General features: G+C 43.8%; 1 pseudogene; it reads right to left on the bottom strand.

Annotated features, from left to right (window-relative positions):
• Positions 1–532: 532 nt before the first annotated feature.
• Positions 533–5,066, bottom strand: LOC109752930 (uncharacterized; annotated as a pseudogene).
• Positions 5,067–5,920: the final 854 nt, after the last annotated feature.

Raw genomic sequence — 5,920 nt, 5'->3', positions numbered from 1 at the left:
TTGTGACCAAAAACAGAAGGTCAAAAGCTGGCAGTCGTAAACTGAAATTAACGACCTTCTCTGTGAGAAGGTCGTAGACGTTTACGACCAAAACAGAAGGTCGTTGAACCCATGACCTTTTGTTTTGGTCACTGGCTGTCTGCCCAGGCCACGTCGGATCCGACGTGGCAATCTGACGTGGCAAAATTGCGACCAATTGAAAAGGTCGTTGACAAGATTCAGCCCGGTCCGATTAGGTGTTTTACATGGCCGAGCCCAACAATTCAGCCTTTCTATTTTTTTTCTTGTCAATTTTTGGTCGACTTCATGGGCCAAGGCCAACATTGCAGCCTTTTTATCTTCTTTTTTTCAAATGAGTCCAGCCCAATGTTTTCCAGATTTTTCGTTCCTGGGCCTTGGCCTTTCCACATTCATCTATTTTCGTTTTATTTTTACCCAAAATATTTGTCCAATATAATTTGATCCATGGCCTCTTTAAGGTCCAACTCCAGCCCATTTAGCAAACATTTTCAAACCAGTTTGAATAACAATATGAATCAAGTTACCATGAATTAGCTGAATATTACGGAAATATCTCAGAACGCACATTCTACAAATTTCCACCACATATGTATATTATACAGATCCAAGCAACCTACGACATGTTGTAGTCAAGTCTTCAGGTGCTGGAATACTCCAGAACAGGAAAAATAAATAGAACAAGCTTATCTAGTGCTTCACGACGAGAAAACATTGTAATCTGCTTCTTCAAGTACTGCTTCTTCCTTTTGCAAAACATCGGGACATTCAAAAGAGAACAAGAAGTATGCCACTGATAGAAGAAATATTACGCGAATACTTTTAAAATAAAAACTAAAGACACACCAGTATTTTATCATTCTACTTATTATTATTTTACCAAGATCATTCTACTTATATGAAATTGCCATATTCGTCAAAACTGGGAATTGAATTGGCACATATGACAAACTTAGCAAGAAATAAGCATTGAATGTTTCACATACACGACAAGGTTTAAAAACAATCATTCAAAGTTACAGCAGATCAAAGTTCCATTTGAGTATAAGGAACAATACTCATATTCAATCAATAAGCAACTATGTCAAAATTAATTCAGATTTACTAATGTGTGTGTCAAATGATACATGCATCAAGTAGAAGGCCATCAAGCATCATGCCCTTATCTGTTCATACCTGACTTTGTGTTGATATGATGGATGGTTCTGCAGTTGAACATCAGTCCGCATCATCGTTGATGATGGACGCCGCATGTACTTGTCCATTTAGAAGTATACCATGCAAAATGTTACACAAGCAGGTATTAGCATAAAGTAGAGCTTGTATAGTACATGTAAACTTTAGATATGAAGGACCAAGAGTTCCGGAAGCAAAAAACTGGCATGGATAAACCAGGACATGATGAAACAAATTATTCCTTGTGCATTTAAACAGGAATATGGTGTCCACTTCATACTACCACGTCATCATCAGGATTAAAACAACACATTGATACTCAGAGTGCTGGATGAGATAAATATCGATTGAAACCAATCAGAGGAGGGAGCAAAATAGATCCTCTATTTAATTGTCATAAGAATAGAAGCCGAAGGACAAATATGAAGCACCCTAAGCTCAGTTTGCGAGCACACAGGCCATAAAAATTGGCTCAACATTCAAAAAGCACGACTCTAATCTTAATGTTGTGTGGAAACAAGACAAGAATTGTACAAGTTTAGTACTGTACACAGCAATGAGCATAACTTCAATACTGCACACCAAATTTAGTCGGTTATCAAATCACCTTGTCGCTATACCACATGCTGACATCAATCACACACAACTGTTCTAGATTGAATCCCCACACACCGCATAGATAAACCGAACTACTGTACAGACAGATCACATTTGCTTTCCCAGATGACAAAATGCAAGACAAAATCACGAATAAATCCACGGGTAGAGACCTAAGCCAGGAGAATCACCACCCGTACCTTGCCTATCTGCAACTTGTTGAACACATCCAGGAGAATCCTGTAGTTCTGGATCATGTCGTACTGCGTCTTGGCATCGAAATTCACCTGCAAAACACCCCAAAATGAGCATCGCATCGCAGCCATCTAAGCCAAGCCGCCTAAGCGCAACGCTCCAGAACAGATCAATCAGGCCAGAACGCCTCCTAACCTTGTGCATCAGCACCAACCCAGGGTGAACTATGTCCAGCAGCTGGCATTGCACCGCCCCCGACGCCGCCTTTGTACTTGATGATCCAGGCCCCCACGACGACCACGTCGTGATCCATGCGGAGCTCCACCTCCTGCACGTCTGATCCATGCTCCAGTGGAGGCTCGGGCTCCACCCTCGAATCCGGCGGCGCCTACAGAAAGATAGAGAGAGATTGAGCGAGTCAAACAGAGAGAGGGGACAGGTCCAATATACAAGTTATCATGGTCTATTAATTAGCATTCGCAACAGACTAGCAAAATTCATTACCATTTTTGTTAATAAATATGCATCATGTTCAGGTACTGGTCATGCTATTGAAGCTGATCCTTGTGACTAACACCAGCACGGTGGACGATTCCAGCAAATGCTGATTGACCAGTCACCAAGATCAGTATTGATTAACATTAACGAGATAAAAAATGTATAATGTGCATGCATGGCAGTAACAATCTTGCATATAATGTTTACTGCACAAACATTTTTTAGCTTAAAAGTAGAAGCAAATTATGGGCTATTCTTTCAATCATGATAAAATGATTGATCATGCCCCCAAAATATCTTTGAGTGGCAGGACACAGCATAGGACAGGCCACTTCGTAATTGAAATACTGAACTGGGTTGTTAGAGCTAACTGTAGTGAGACTAGCAGAACGACAAACAAGACGAAAATATAAATACAAGGCCAACTTAAACCTGGGTTTAGTACACATGTACAGTTTAAAAGCAAATCAGATCAACTATAAAATCATGCACCTGGGTTTTACTTATCAAGGTTTTTCACTTTCCATTTATACAACACAACAACTAAATTGATTAGAGAAGTTTAGAGAGAGATTTGAGAAATCTAAATTAGATAAAACTTCAGTTCTGCTCTCTCATTGGGATGATTGGATGCCCTAATTTTCTCATTGGACAACTCTCTCTAGCTGCGAGATAGTATTTTTTTTGCTCCTCTTCTCTACTGTGCATGCAGTGCAGGTATGGTAGGTCAGGGCCACCCAGCTAGCTAAGTTCGACATTGCTCGGTTTGAGAAGCATTACGTTTCCGTGGTGGTGGCTGGCTGGCAATCATGGCTGCTAGCTCATGCTGCCAGTGTGCGTGCACATCTCCCTGCTGGAACCAATCCAACCCAAACAAAACAATAGTAGAAAACCACACTTGTACCAGTAAACTTCAGTATGAAACAGTTTCTCGCCGAAAGAAACTACCAAAGCATTTCCAAGAATTTCAAAGAAACCGCCTCAAGTCGATTCAGCCACTTCACAATGAGGTCGCCGTCGCCTACTTGCTGGTCTCAAGGTTGCCATCGCCGCTCATCACTGGCAGTCTTCGGCCGCTCTCCGTCGCCACTTGTGCCACCCATGTGCTCGCTGGTCGCTGGCTGCGCCTTCCGCTCCCTGCTCGTGGATTGGCGGAACAAGAAGTGCCTGAAGCAAATGGCAAAGTGCAGTTATGCAGGAGATCCAATTTACAGTACCTAATCATTCAGAGCTTTGACTGGGCGTTTGTTCTTTTAGCAATTTTTTTGCTATAATCCAATGTTATGGACATGCTTTATTGGTACGAGGAAAGCAGGATTGATGTATATCAGAACTTGCTGTACTTTCTGTATCAAGGAATGAAATTATGTGGTTTGGAAGCATTTTTTCGAAATGTGCAGTGTTCAAGATTCAACTGGCTTCCAGAATTATAGAACTGAGGTTGTGAGTGGAACTAGGATAAATTAATAAGATTTAACAATTGCTTTTAGATTCTACTTACTCTGTACTGAATAACTGGAAATTACTACTCCAATAAGTAACAACTCCCTAACTCCATCTAGAAGTTGGACACTGACTCTCAGTTATACTGATTCAGTCATACCTTACATTTAGCTACTTTCAGAAATCAAATCATCATCCAAACGCAAACTGTGTGGCACAGATTTCACGTACCATGTACACATACGGATCCGGGCGGCCACCAGTGCCCGCACGACGCAACCCTCTCTTCTGCTTCAGCAACCTGCGAATTCCAAACAGAGAGTCAGCCAAAAAATTTCAGAACATCTTCAGAGATGATAGCTGGATTAGCGGAAGTGTCCTACTCACCAGCGCACAGCCTTGCTAGTTACAGCGTTGTCGCCAATGGCGGCGCGGATGGCCGTCTCCGTGACTGGGGCCGCCTTGGACCACGAGAGCGACTTCATGATCGAGTCCGCCCTCCGCACCAGACTCTCACAGCCGCCGCTCGCCAGCGGAGGTCGGCGGCATCTCCCCGACGTGGCTCCCCTTGCTGGCCACCACGCTGCCCCTCTCGCTCTCCTCCCCCTCCTCGTAGTTGTTGATCTAGATCCAAATTCCCTTCCGCCTCTTCATCGGCTCACCCTGGAACAGCTTCCTGGTCGCCTGCGCCAGCACCTAGAGCCAACGACCAGAACCATCGATCAGCACATCGCCGCAGAAGACGGACACGACGGACAAACCGCGAACTAGCAGGCGAGGAGGTTGGTTACCTTGGGGTCGATGCGGCGGAGGGAGGCGATGATGGCGAGCACGCGGAGGGGGTCGATGGAGAGCAGGAGGAGGCGAGGCTGTGCATGCGCGGGCAGCAGAGGGGCTCGCCGATGGCTCACTGAGGGAGAGATCATGGAGGGGATGGGGAGGGAGGTGGCGGCGCGATCTGGAAGGCGAGGAGGAGCGGGTGGTGGCGCGTGGGCGCTGGCGGCGAGATCAGCTGAATCGGGGGCGGGAGGTAGGTGGCGGCTGCGAGGAGTGCATCTGAATCGGGGGAGAGAGGGGAGAGAAGTGGAGTTAGGGTTTGGGTGCGGAGGCGAGAGAGGGGGCGAGGGAGGAGGGGTGCGATGGGATCTGAGCTAGGGTTTGGGCTGCGGGTGGGGGTATCTCTTATTTATTTATTTATTTATTCTGTACATAGATGGATGGACGGATGTGGAATGGAGAGATGGATGGATGGATGGATGGGCGCCATGTCATCGATCCATGGGACGAGTTCTGATTGGTTCGGAAAATCAGTGATTTAAAAGTACTGAAAATAGAGGGATTTTGTGAAGCAGCTATCAAAAATATTTTTCTAGAAGGGCATCACACAAATTTTCACTAGAGTTAGACCACATTTTATGGATAAGGACAAATTTGTATGCATTTCTGATCTTTCTAGCTATTTTTAATCATTTTCCGAGTGGCAAAAATGGTTTTTTTGTGAAGACCCTACCAAATATTTGTTGCAAAATTGGATTCCATCAATTTTCTAAAATACTAGTCCATATTTGATATACAATTGACCAAATGGTTGGGTGTCAAAAGCTTTGATCCACCTCTCGTGAAAAAGACAAATTTCCGTCGGTTCAGCTGGAAGCGGGTCAAATTTTAACTGTAGCTGCCTCATAGTTTGCTCTTTATTTTTTCCAAAAATCATTTCTAGGTACATAACTATCTATTTAATAAGAGAAACATCAAGAGGTTTCCAAGATTCAACAACTAGCTAGGAACGGTCAAGCCCGCCGTTTTGACCGCATTTTGAAACGGGCATAAAAAATTAAAAAAAATTAAAAAATTGGAAAACCTTTGCGTTGTGTCATCATATGTGACCAAGTCTCCAGGAAAAATAATAAACTTGTAAAACAGAAATTATTTTAAAAAAGTGTTCTCAGAAATAAGCTATCATGCGTGAAGATTCATGGCTTTCAAGCGAGAT

The sequence above is a fragment of the Aegilops tauschii genome, chromosome 3 (assembly GCF_002575655.3).
Source record: "Aegilops tauschii subsp. strangulata cultivar AL8/78 chromosome 3, Aet v6.0, whole genome shotgun sequence".
In the NCBI taxonomy this organism is placed as follows: Eukaryota; Viridiplantae; Streptophyta; class Magnoliopsida; order Poales; family Poaceae; genus Aegilops; species Aegilops tauschii.
The sequence above is the reverse complement of the archived record's forward strand: the minus strand, read 5'-3'. Positions and strand labels throughout refer to the sequence as shown.